A 14,479-nucleotide genomic window follows, 5' to 3' on the forward strand; every position below is an offset into this window, starting at 1 on the left:
CAAATCTTTAACCGTGGTCATTTTTAAGTCTTTTGTCATTTACAGACAGTTCTGGGTGTACTCTGATGCTTTTGCAAATATGTTCCTATAAAAGGGTTTCATCTTCAAGAAATTCATGGAAAAGACTCTGACAAGTACAGGTTTCTGGTAACTGACTGTACTGCTGAAATGAATGAATAAGCATTTTCAGAACTCTAATGAAAAACTGATGAACTCATAAAAGTGCTAACAAAAGATCAAGATAAAAAAATTAATTACATGGGACTGAGTGAACTGATGAGGATGAGTATAATTTTTGGGACTTTCTGTTTGAATTAAAAAAAAAATCCCACAAGGACTCAGAGGCAAAGAATATACAAATCAATTTTCACTGCAAAGTAAAGGAGCTGTTACAGTGGAGGATTACTGGACTGAATGTCAATATTATGACATAGTATGAGTGTGTTTCATGTTAGGTAATTGCAATCATTGTTGCTTTTGTTGTGGTCATCCATGTACAATGCTTGGTGTCAGTCTATTTATCTCTTGTAAAAATAAAATACAGTGTGTGTGTGTGAAAAAAAAAAAAGAATAAAGTGGGAGGAATAAGTCCTCCCAATTTCAAAACTTACTAGTATACAGCTACATCAATCAAGACTGTGTGTTACTTCTGAAAGATAGAAACATAGATCTATGGAGCAGAATAGATAACCCAGAAATAGACCCATGCAAATATGCCCAACTGATTTTTGACAAAGGTGCTTTGCACCTTTTCATTGGAGGAAAATGCCTTTTCAACAAATGGTGCTGGAGAAACTGGATAGCCATAGGAAAGAAAGTGAACCTTGACCTAAGCCTTACACCTTATATAAAAATTTACTCAGAGTAGATCAGAGACCAAATGTAAAACATAAAACTACAAAACTTTTAGAAAAAAAAAAAAGAAAATCTTTGGGATCTAGCACTAGGCAAAGAATTCTTAGACTTGACACCAAAATCACAATGCATAACAAGGAAAATTGATAACCTGGACTTCATCAAAATTAAAAACATTTTTTCTGGGTTAAGAGGATGAAAAGACAAGCTAGAGAGTGGGGAAAAAATGTGCAAATCATATATCTGCCAAAGGGACTAGTATCTAGAATATATAAAGAATCCTCAAAACTCAACAGTAAAAAAAAGCAAAGAATCCATTTAGAACAGGGATAAAGTCATGAAGAGACATTTCACCAAAGAAGATACTGAAGTAGCAAATAAGCACACGAAAAGATATTCAACATCATTAGTCACTAGGAAAATGCAAATTTAAAACAATGAGATACCACTACTCATCTACCAGAATGGCTAAACTGAAAAATAGAGACAACACCAATTGTTGACAAAGATATGGAGAAACTGGATCACTCATACACTGCTAATGGGAATGTAAAATGAAGCAGCTACTCTGGAAAACAGTTTGGTAGTTTCTCAAAAAACTGGATGTTGCAACTATCACAAAACCCAGCAACTGCACTAATCCTGGGCACTTATTTCCAAATAAGTGAAGACTTATATTCACACAAAAACTCACACAAATATTTAAAGCAGTTTTATTTGTAATATCTAAAAACTGTTAACAACCCAAATTTCCTTCAAGGGGTGAAGGTTCAAACAACTGTGGTATTTTCATGCCATAGAACACTACTCAGCAAGAAAAAAAGAACAGACTTTTAATGTACACAACAACTGGTATAAATCTCCAGAAAATTATACTGAGTGAAAAACTCAATCCAAAAATGTTGCATATTTTATGACTTTATTTATATAACATTCTTAAAATGCCAAAATTATAGAAATGGTGAATAAATTAAATAAATGGTTTCAGGGATTAAGGAGGGATTAGAGTCAGAAAGGAAGTGAGTATAGCAACAAAAGGGCAACAGTGGGATTCTTCTGATGATGGAAATGTTCTGTATTTTGAGTGTATCATGTCAATATCCTGGTGGTGATATTGTACTATAGTTTTGCAAGAATTTATCATTGGAGAAACTGGGTAAATGGAACATGCAATTGCTGCATTATTTCTTGCAAATGCATCTAAATATAAAATTATATCCAAAAAAAGTCTAATTTAAAAAAATTTTAATGCATGATCTCCAGAGTTGTCCTGAATAATAATCTTCACATTAAAGTTTGAGAAGCACTAATCCAGAGGACTCAACCAAAATGTTAGGGAAATTCAAAATTCTTTTTCATGAGGAACAGTTGAAGAGACATAGAACATTTCATCTGGGGAAATCTTGGAGAAGGTGGTTATGCGAGTTTTCTTTTTCCAGAATATGAAGGGATTATACAGGAGAAATTAGACTCCATTCATGTGGCAGCAGGAAACAGAACACAGGAGTATGTAGGGGGAAGGACACAAGCTTCAGGACTGATCAGGCCTGAGTTTAAACCAAAGCTCTACTATTTCCTGTCTTTAAGACTGAGCAAGTTAGTTTACCTCTCTGATCCTCTGTTTCCTCATCCTTAAAATGAGGCTAATGATTCCAGCCTCAATCCATCAACCAGCTTCTAACCAGAGAAATAGAAACTTCTTCAAGTATTTACAACTAAAGAAATTTAATGCAGGGAACTGGTTGCATGTGATAAAGATAGAAATACAGGTTGAAAGTGATAGAGAAGCTGAGATTTGAAGACTGCTACAATAGATGACAAAGTCAAGAATTTAAAGATCTTTTCAAATTGGTATGAACTTTAAAAAGAGGAAATTAGTTGGAGTAAGATTGTATGAGATGGGACCATGAGGTAAACCAGAGATTAGCAACAACAAGCAGAAGGCAACTGAAGGGGCAAAGGGAGGAGCCAGGGTCACCAGAAAGAATCTGGAACCATGGAGGACTCAAATAGTGGAAGCTGGAACCATGGAGATGCAGCCACTACTGGAGGAGATGCTTGAGGATAAGAGAGAGGAAGGAAATAATCTGCCTTCCTCCTTTCCTCACCCTCCAACCTCTCACTGGTGACTCTATTTGGCCAAACCTAGCAGGAAGCCAGAGCACCCTTAAGCCTGAGAAAGGCAGCCTCCAGTTTAGTCCCTCCTACCCAGGGCAGAGTATGGATCAGAAGACCAACAGGCCCGGGTTTGGCACACTCACTGGGTGTTTTTGAAGATGCAGAGCATAGTAAGATGTCTGGCACATAGTAGGTACTCAGTAAATGGTAATCCTAACTTTTATATGCCAATGTTATACGATGAGCATTTAGAACTGCATTTTCTCATCGCTTTATATCTGAGTATACAGAAACACAAGCTGGGATATTTGGCTCATGCCACATGGATTCTGCCAAGAATGCTTATTTTTTTCCAAATGAGCTACATATCTGAGAAATGCGGGGGGAAAAGTCCTGTCCTAAAGTTTCATTGTACAAAGCAAATGTTGAATTTCCACAGCTGCTGGCATCAGCCTATCCCGAGGAATAGTTTCAGTGAAATATTAATTTGTGAGAAAGTCACACTGGGGTAAATACATAGTAATTCAAGCAGCATGTGCAAAATTTATTTGGTGTTAGCTGGGAATGGTTTTACTTATGTGAAGTCTTCAGAATAAGAAGAAAGTAACTGAAGATGTTTGACTAAGCCAGTCACAGAGGCTCTGGATACTCCCATATCCCTCCCCAGTTTCAGTTCATTTCTGAAGTCCCCAAACCATAAACACAAAGGAAGTGTTCATGGAATTGGATGATGACACTGTCAGAACCAAGGGGCAACCAGTAGCAAAAACAATCAATACAGGAAATATCAGCATCAGCAATCCAAAGACCCAATGTACCGTGAAGGTCAGGTGTCCAGTTGTGTGGGAGGACAACCAGGGTAGAAGAGAGAGAGGAGTGATAATCTAAAGGAATGTTCAAAACTTGGGAGGCAGGATGCAAGATGCTTTCATAAAAGGTCCCAGATAGGTACAAGATGCAGACTGTGCCATGCACATGTTGGACACCTCACATTTCCTAGAAGTCACTGGTGAGATGTGGTGCTGGATTCGAAGTAGCACCTGAGAGTGGGGAGAGAACCAGGGCCCATCCCTAAGGATGATACAGGCACTGAAGATTTGACCTTGCAGACAGAAGAATTGAGTCAACCCTATGGGCCTTAAAAATGGTCAAAATCCAGGAAGTTACCTTTAAAAACTAGCTTTCAGCCTCTGGGTTCTGTCCCTGGATATCAGAACTCTGGCAATAGCCTGGGAGCAGGAGTTTCTGTCCCAGGAGGGCCTACATGAGTGAGAACATAAAAAGGGGACAAGAATTTGAAAAGGAGACAAACAAAAACTGGTCCTGTGAAGCAGAGCACATGGGTTGAAGATGGGCTGCAAAGTTCTCATGATCAACCCTAGGTTGGCCTGTTAGGATTGATGCCCCAATATATATGCTCAGGGGGTCAGAGGACCCTCTTAAGTATTTACTGCCTCAAGTCAGATAGGTCTGGGCATACCAAGGTGGGGCTGATCCTAGCTGGGAGGAGTGGGGCAGGAAGCCAGACCATTTTAACCTGAAAGGGAGTCTAAAGTACTGAGGATGGATGAGGTGGGATGGGAGTCTCCACTTGGTTTTCCCAGAGATCTCTCCAGCCCAATGTGTCCTAAGTTCATTACCCCACCTAACTACTTCTAATTTTCTCTACAGTGTTCACAATATCCTAAGCCTCCCAATCACTCACAGTTAAACTTGGGAGTCATCTTAGGCCCTTCCTCTCCCTTGCCCTGAAGATTCTACCTCATATCCCTTCTAACTATTTTGTCCCCATTGTCACTCACCTAACTTAAGAGTTCTTCCCTTTTCTTCTTCCCCTACCTCAAGATCATATATTGGAGCCAGACTGAGCATTCAGAAACAATGTTCTAATAATGCCACTCCTCTGTTCTAAAATCATCACCTACAGACTAAAATTCAAGTGTGAGCCTGTAAATAAAGGCCCTTCATATGTTCTTCCCAACCTACCTTTCCAACACAGCCAAAGTCCAAGCAAATGGAATGATGTTCTTCTTCATATACTTCCCACCCAGTTCTACCTCTGTGTTTTGCTCTGCTGAATGCACTTCTCTATATTAATGCATTTCTGAGTCCTACCCACCCTTCAAGATCCATGTCACATCACCTCCTGTAAGAACATTCTATGATTCTCCCCTCCATACATAATTGCTCCCTCTTTTGCAGCCCTGTAACCCTGTGTGCCAATCTTTTGCATATGGTAAAAGTATGTGTTTTCTATATTTTTGCATTACACTATGATTTCTTCAAAATTAGGGGCTTTACATCAGATTCTCCTTCATGAAGGAAGTATAGGGAGACCCAAGAACATTGAATTTGGCCAGCTTGTAAGAAATGTAAAGAGGTTTGGGGGAATAACATTCTAAAGGAAGTCTGGAGTCATATTGTGACCCTGGAGTGATAATTAGAGGCATTTGAGAGTCATCAGCTGAAGTATGAAAATAGATGAGGTAACCCTGACAAAGAATACCGAAGGTAGAGGAAAAAGCTCATGGCTGAACACTAGCCTGCCAGTGTCAGATGGAGAAAGAAGAAACTGTCATGGAGACTGGCAGGAAGTAGTCAAACAGAATCACAGCATTCATACCACACTGGGCATGAAAAGAATTTCAGCCCTAATGGTCAACAACCAACATGTGCTTGAATAATTCTGAACAAATCCTGTGTGATTTTTCTCTCTAGAATTGCAAGTAGGGCAGGACATGATGGCAAACTTGTGGATCCTTAATCCAAGACATTAAAAAAGGTGACCCACTTGCCATTTTATTCTTAACCAGTATTCCTCAAGCAAATGCTTCAGTCTGCCACTAGTGGGGCCTCCCAAGACCAGTATATCTGAGGCATCTGCAAATGTGGAGAACTCACAAAAATAATGCCCTACCGAGGAACACGCAAATGGGAACAGGAAGCATTCCTGGTCATCTGATTCTTTCCCATTTTGGCCTCCCAGTCCCAAGCTGACTTCTAAGTCCATTATAATTATTAAAACCAGAGCATAAGCACAGGGACACTGAGGAAATCAGAAGAGTAGATCAAAAACAAGGCAGTCTGGAAACCCAGAGATGTCCCTCAGGGAGCCAGAGAAAATGGAAATTCTAGGTAGGGGTGTGCCAGCCTTCCTTGGCAGGAGCTGCGTAGATTCTTAAGAAGGTGGATAGCTTCCACCTGAGACCTTCCTGATGGTTCCTCACCAGGGGGAGCTAGTCCATAGCCACACAGGACCTGCTTTGTGCCAATTCAATTCAATGCAAAGCAGATAAACTGCTGAGCACCTGGGAGATGAAAAGCCATGAGCTGGGCAGACATTTATCTGATGCTAACAGGGAGGCCCTCTCAAGTCAGTTCTGTAGCTTCCTTGAAACCACCATTGTCTTACACCGTACTCCAATACACTGGAATTCAGTCTATTTGTTTCAAGGGCTCTACAAATGTTTGATTCAAATTACGTTTTTTAAAATATTTTTTTAAACCATAAACAGATATATTCAGTGTGTGATATGCCAAACGTGAACAATCATAGAATAAAGGTTCTCTTGCCAAAACCATGAATATGTTTGAACACATTAGATATGTCATTAATTAGGAAAGCTGTAGTTCTGAAGATGTCATTAAATGATTCAGATCCATGCAAGTCTTATGCTATAAAACTCTGGCTCAAGCGTGCCATGTTCAATTAAATGTCAGGCAAGACTCGGGGATATCCATTGAGTGCATGCTCACATAGAGATATAATAGTAAACTGTACCATAATAAGTGACCACATTACCTGTTGCTCTGTGGTATTATTGGTATTATTACTGTTTGTTTTATTCTTAGAGTGCTTGGAAGGTTTTTATAAATCCAAATAAGGCCAACTCAGCAATGCAGGACCAGAGTGTCAGTGGTGAAAATGACAAATGAAGTTTGGACTCAACATGCCAAATTAAATATTTTTTGCTGTGTTAAAGGCTTTAAGTGATTATTAAAGAGAAACAGGCACTGGAGTTTCTCACAATAGTTTTAATAACATAATTAACATCTCATAATGACACTATATGTTTCACGGAAGAATTTTCTATCAAAGGAAGACAAAAATTCGTTGAAGAACTTGTTCATCTATTCCTTTCAATTAGATTCCTTATAATTAAAGAATGCCAACAGCTGTTACATAGTATTAATGAGTCAACATTAAAACCAAATTTTCCTATATTCTTCTTTCCAGTTTCTGGATCATTTTAATCAGAATAACCCGAATCTGCAAGGTATCCTGTTTAAAAGTGTTATCACTTTGAATGTCTGGCTGCCATAATTTTCTCAAGGCTGTACAGCCAATACAAAATATGCATAACTATATGTTATAAACTAGAATTATCAAATAAAATAATTACATATATACGATAAAATTTTGGCTTCTTCTTTTACTCACTGATATTCCATATAAGATTTCATTTGAAGAGTATTAATGCTAAAAACAAAATTGAAAATCACTGTGTTATTCAATACATAGGAGAAACCCAATATACTAAGCAGGAAGGAGTAAAAGAAGCAGGTCTTTTTTATCAGAAAGGCAGAAACTAGATAAGAGTTAATGTGCTTCAAGCATAACTCAGGTATAAACTTGGGGCTCAAAAAAATACTTGTTGAAATAATCATTGTAGCAGAAATGCTATGTCCCTTCCTTCTAGAATTGAGAGACGGGGAAACTTTGGAAATGAAGAAACAGAGAGGACCATGGAAGAAGTTTTGCTTTTCCTATGAGAATCATCTTCCTGCAGGCAAGTAAGTAGGACTTTCTTTGTGTGAAGCAGGACAGACCAAAGAGATTGTGGTCAATGGGTAGCCAAATGTATCCACTGACCATAAAGGCCAGCATAGCTGAGGTGTCAGCATATTGGAAAGAATGCCATGAGCTACTGCTCTGGACATGTGGTAGAAAAAAAGTGGTGACTAGACATGATTTTGAGGGAAGGATGCCAAAGGAAAAGTACAGCCTAGAAAGCAGAAGCAAAGTCCAGTCTAGGAATCATTCATTCATTCACTTGTTTATCAATAAAGCACCTATTAACAAAGGCATGATACTAGTACTGGGGCTATGAAGACAAACAAACCTTGGTCAGTGTCTCTTTGGGGTAAAGGAATACTGTTTCCAAAGGTAAGCACAGGGAGTGAAGAGAGGATGGTAGGGGGGCATAGTCGGCTCCCTGGAAGAGGAAGCCCCAGAGATGAGTCTCAAAGAAGAAACATGAGTTAATCAACTGGATAATGGCTGAGGATGGGGGAGGGGAACACATTAAACAGAGACAGCATTCACGTAGAAAGACAAGATTTGAGACGGAAAACTATATAGTTGGAGAAAAGCATGTGGATCAAAATGGGTGAAGGACAAAGTGAAAGGAAAGGAACGGCAAGCAGATGAAGCTGTTGAAGTGACCTGGGGTGCTCTTGTCAGCACTAAGGAGACAAGGCAGACGCTATGCTGGGGATAGCACAGTATTCAGAATCTGCACACACACTTCCCTCTTCAACTGTTTCACACTATTTGCTTGTGTAGCTTCCCATGAGAACTCCGAGAGCAGAAACTGTCTTTTTCACCTTTTTCATCCTTACATCCTTGGAGCTTAGCATAGTACCTGGAATGCAACAGGAACTCAACACTGACTGTTATATGAACACTTACTGTTAAATGAACAAAGTTCAAAGTAAGGAAAGGAGAGGCTGGAAGGACAAATGCAGTGAGTGTGGCCTAAAGAACACTGACAAGTGCAAAGGCTGAGAAACCATCTGAAATATAATAAACTAGGAATAAACAGAAACAGAATCCCTATGTCCTAAGCAGCATATAGAGGAAGTGAACAGCAAAATGACCACAGATGAAGATAACTTAGAGTAGATGCACTCAATCACCTTGGTAAGAGGAAGGAGTCCTGAACTCTCCCTGAGAAAGGGCTGTATTAAAGGTTGAATTGTGTCCCTCAAAAAAGATATGGTGAAGTCTCAGAATGTGACCTTATTTGGAAGTAGGATCTTTACAGATGTAACCAAGTTAAAATGAAGTCATTACAGTGGGCCCTTCCAGATGACTAGTGTCCTTATAAAAAGGGGAAATTTAAATGCAGACATACACAGAGGGAGGACAGTGTGAAGAGACACAGGGAGAAAACAAAAATGCCTAAGGCTACCAGATGCCAGGGGAGAAACCTGGCACAGATACTTCCCTAGTACCTTCAGAGGGAGCATGACCCTGCTGATATCTTTTCTAGCCACCCCAACTGTAAGACAATAAATTTCTGTTGTTATAAGACATCCAGTTTGTAATACTTTGTTATGGCAGCCCTATGAAACTAATACAGGCTGGTGGTCAAAACAGATCAACTACTGTGGCAGGCACTGGTGTTTAACTCCAACATGCATTCCTCCTTACTCCTTGCTGAAAGAGCCCCACTATGTTTGTGTGTCCATCCTCCCTGGCCCAAGGTATGGGTCATGCAATTGATTCACTTCAATCACAGAGGTCTCTTTGCCATTCCGTGTACCACGTGACCCAATGCTGTCCAATAGGTATCACTAAAAGGACTGCTGTATCCATGATATAATTCAGTTGTTCTAGGATATTTCTCTGTCCTGTTTGAAATATTCGTTGCAGAGACTGTCTCTTACTGAACCTGGACAAGGCACTAAAGTAATGATCAGTGGTGTTACTAGACAACCTGAGGGAGAATGGTAACTGAATTGATTTCCTTGACCATAATTGTCAAGTTTGCCCTTTCAGAAGCTAATCTTGACCTCCAGGGTTTAAATCAACAAGTTTTCCCTTATCAGATATTATTACCTGAATTTGACAGTTATCTCCTGGGTGATTAGGCAGGGAATAGGACAATGTTCTAATCTAGACACTTAAATTCAGGGATTCCCTAATCCACAACCTAATACCACACTGTCTTCTCCAAATTGTAACATGCAAAAATCATCAGGTTAGAACCTCAAGATGGGGTCTGAGTTTTGTTGCATGCCCTTGGTCAAACACAGAAGAATAATCTCATACCTAACAGTTTTTTTCAGCTAAAACACAGCTCTAGTCCTTGCTATGCCAGAAGCTGATTGAGAAACTTAAAGGGCTGGGTGGGTCTTAGCAGGGACTGAGAAAAGAGAGAGGAGGGAGTTGCATAGGCTTATGGAGTAGGGCTTCATGACATACCCTGAGAGGTGGGGAGAAGACTCTACATTTTAGGAATGGCACAGGCTTTGATGCCAGAACCAGGTTCAATCTCAGCTCCACCATTTACCAGCTACATGACTTTGGACAAACAACTTAGCATTTCCAAACCTCAGTTTGAAAAATAGGAAATGAAACTTAATATTCTTAAGAATTCATAAGAATTATGCTTAATAATCTATATAATGCACCCAGCATAGTGTCTTGTGACAAACAGGTGACTTCCCAGGATGTGCACATGATTCTGAGTCTCAAATACAGAATGTCTACAATTTTTTTCTTCACTGGAAGAATCACTCCACTGAGCAATAAAGAAACAACTAGACATGTTCCCATCAAATTGGTTATGTAGTCCTGTCATTTTTACCTTGGAGCATGTCACAAGCCATTTCTCTCATGGTCCCTCCTTCTTAGTTCCCCTGCATTAAAGCAATGGCTCCTAAGTGGCCTCCCTGCCTCCATTCTCTCCCCATGCTCCAGTCCAATCTCCAGTGAGCCCCTAGAATTATCATTCTAGAACAGGGATTGATAAACTCACAGGTAAATCAAGCCCACTGCCTGTTTGTGTCAATAAAGTTTTATTGGAACAGAGCCATGCTCATTTGTTTATGTATCATCTATAACTGCTTTCACACTATAGTGGCAGAGGTGAGTAGTTGCAACAGAAACTGTATGGCCTGCAAAGCTTAAAATATTTACTATCTGATCCTTCACCGAAAAATTTTGCTGCACCCTTGGTAACTTGTTCTAGAACACTCCCCTTGGTAACTCATCACTCCCTCCAGTGACTTGCCTCCAAGATAAAGTCTAATCTGTGTTAGTTGGCCCTTACCAATCTTTCCTGATGCATCTCTCACTATTCCCCTACTTGAAGCCCAAACTCCTTGCTGAATGAGGGTCCTATAAACACACCAGGTTCTCTTCACGTAGAACAACACTACTCCCTTTCCACATTAAAAAAAAAACAAAAAACTTCCACCTATTCTTCAAGATTCTTCTTAAATATCCCTTCCTTTATGAAGCTTCCTAGAACTGCCCCCTCAGACCTATACATGGGTCAGGCACTCCTTCCTTGGAAACAGTATCCCACCAATAAATGGCATGTCATATACAGTAGATATGGGTCTACATATCTGTCTTCCTCACTAGACACCCCCAAGCTAAACTGTCTCCTCTCTTTCCCTCCTGGAGCACCCTGCTCTTTTCCAACATAGTGCTTACCATAGTTTGTAATCATGTATTTCTTTGTGTAATTATTTCTTTAATGTCTGTCCCCTAATAAAGTGAGCTCCAAGAAGACAGGAACTAAGACTGTTGGATTCACCACCACATTACCATCACATATCCTGGAGCCAGCCACATAGTAGTTCAGTCTGTTGAATGAACGAATGATTGGATGAATGAAAAAAAAAAAAGACAGAGAGAGAGATTTTACTAATGAATCAAATATCAATGAAATAACCTAAGGAATCAAAGCTGTTACTTTCTGAGCACACCAGATACTGCCCCTCAGACCCTTCTGGTACTCCCATGGTCCAGAAGGTTGGGCATAAGCACCATTAATAGCTTTGATATGGATGTTTGGAGCATGTAAACAACCCTATTCACTCATTCTTGGAATATGTGTGGAATATTTACATAGCCCTTTCCATGAGATCAAATTCAGACCCCATGAAACTAGAATAAAGTCACATGTACATTTATATCATTGAGTCCAAGTCCACATTTTCACAGAAGCATACAGTATCCTGACCATGTCCTCCTAGAGAAGGACATCCTCTACTCCTTTTCTACTAGGAAAAGGTGGGCAAGACTACTACAATTTCTTCCCTCTGGCCCTAAGGAGAGTGTCCTGTCTGTGCATCACACCCATACCCAGCCAAAGGCACTCCACACCATGCCTACATCCAGATGAAAGACCTGCATGGGAAAGTTTGAGGAGGGAGTTAGGCTGGAATGATTCTTCCTTGACTCATACAGAGGGAATCTTCAAGCTCAAAATGTGACTCTTGAAAGTAGTACTGTTCATTTTTCCTAATACCTGAAGCTCAAGATCAAGCAAGTAATTCAGCTGAGTTGCTGCTTCATGTGGAGAAAAATATCCCAAGGCCATTTCCTGTGTGGTCTTTCTGATTTTGGACAGTGTCTCTTTGAGAGAGAGCCCCATCCATAAAGGCCTTCTGTGGAGGTGTGTGTGCATTTCACTGAGATGTTTCCAAGAAGATTCCAACCATTCCAACCAAGGCAAATTTATGAAGTTGGCAGCCAAACCCTATTTCCAGCCTGCAGCCTCAGGGATGTCAGTTCCATGAAGGAAGACAAAGCTGAATTTCATGTTTAAGTCAAACTTTTAACCTACTGTGGCATCTACCTCTGGTCTGAACGACAAAAGAATCCTATGTATTAAAACACAAAGATTGTCTTTGGATCTAGATAAACACTTCTCAGAGCTTGTTGGACTTGTCCTTTAAGCCTGGTAACAAACCATTCATAAGGAAATGTCAGTCTTTCCCATTATTAAGAACTTAAATTGCAGCAGCCAAATTATCTAGATTCATTTTAAGCATAGGGTTGTCGCCCTAGCAAACCTCCTTACAAAATATGCCTTCCGTTTCCTATAAAATCCAAGCAAATCTCTGTTTCCTTCTATAGATTTATCTTAATCTCCAATCACCTTTCCCTCTGCTCACAGGATCATATGTCTCATGTCCAGTTCAAAATCAGTGTCCCCCTCTCCCGGGCTGCAGTCCTCATTTTGCCCCAAATAAAACTTAACTCACACACACACACAAAGATCAGTGTCCCCTCCCTTCCACCCACTGTGCTCTGAGTCACTTTCCTTCCTCTTAAGGCTTTCTGCCACCCATCATTCTTACTACTCTGGTATCTATAGAGCAGACACCCCAATTCCACATGCATGACAGGGAGCTCTAGCACATTGTGCTCTCTTGGAATATTTCAAAGATAAATTCAGTAGATGATGTACTGTACATAAATTTGATATGGTCTGGATTTAACAACATGCGATAATGATTCACCATTGGGTACTATGAAAGAAATTTTCTCTACTCCACCTAATAAAAGCTGAAGATCTGAAACACATTTCAGGGGCTTATTTAGTGAGTCCTAACCATCTACATGGAAGCTGTCCAGAACATGGGGAGAGATATTAAAAATCTGTATGAAAAAGAAAAGTGAACATAGAGATATTTTGCCCAGTGTGCATAGTGCATTTGTGGCCACTCTGTGAGGCCTCCTCTGGTTCTGTCCCTCCCCATAGATATTGACAGGTCTTTTCCATCTCTAAAATGTTCCCTCTACCTAATACCTTTAGTTATCATCTTCCCTCTCTTGTTGCTTCCACAGCCAAGCATCTGGAAAGAATTGCCTATGTTTGGTATCTCTACCTACTCACCTCACATTTGTTCCTCAACCCACCTCATCTTTCAAATTCCCCTCACCAAGTCATCAATAACTTCCTTATTCCCAAATCCATGGATATTTCATTTCTTTTCTTAATGGATTTCCAGATAATTTGATGCTACTGATCCCTCCTTCCTGGAAACTCTCCTGTATTCCAGTCTCCCATTTCCTCTTACTTTTCTGCCCAGCTCCTACTCCTGTTGCCTTCACTAGAGCCTCTCCTTCCCCTTCCTCAGAGGCCACTGTTGCGCTCTAGTCCCCCCACTCTCAGAGGCAATCTGGCAAAGACATTAATAGCACAGGCTCCGAATCCTGACTGCCTTGCCTAAAATCCTAGGTCCATTACTATAGTTGTATGACCTTGGGCAAGTTACTTACTACCCCTATGCCTCAGTTTATTCATTTGTAAAGTAGGTATAATAGTCTTCTCTGACAATGGTTATTCAGAGCATTAATACACATAAAATATTTAGAACAAACACATAGTACACACTCAATAAGCACTGGCCATTATAATTCCTCTTCCCACGCTCTATACTCTCCTTGAACACCATGAATTCATTACCTCTTGTTAAAAGTTTGCCCTTGAATCTTCTTTAAGACTTCTCTCCTGGATGCCAAATCTGCTAAACCATTTACCCACTAGACATGTCTCTCTGGCTGTCCCTAAAATTCTTCAAATGCAGTTTGTCTGAAACTGAGCTCATCATCTTTTCCTGCAAATGCTTCTCGTCCTCCATAACCTCTCCTAATGAATAGCTCCACTATCCTTACTCTTGGTTGCCCAGGCCAAAATCCCAGTCAGTCCTAGACTCCTGCCCCTGCCCCCAAACTCCACTGAACAATCAGTCACCA

The 14,479-nt window shown here is 40.2% G+C and overlaps 1 protein-coding gene across 1 annotated transcript in view; it reads right to left on the reverse strand.

The window, feature by feature from the left end:
• Positions 1 to 14,479, reverse strand: part of EVA1A (eva-1 homolog A, regulator of programmed cell death) — a 74,567-nt gene that overhangs the window by 48,210 nt on the left and 11,878 nt on the right. The window lies entirely within an intron of this gene.

This window comes from Eubalaena glacialis, chromosome 14, assembly GCF_028564815.1.
Source record: "Eubalaena glacialis isolate mEubGla1 chromosome 14, mEubGla1.1.hap2.+ XY, whole genome shotgun sequence".
NCBI lineage: Eukaryota > Metazoa > Chordata > Mammalia > Artiodactyla > Balaenidae > Eubalaena > Eubalaena glacialis.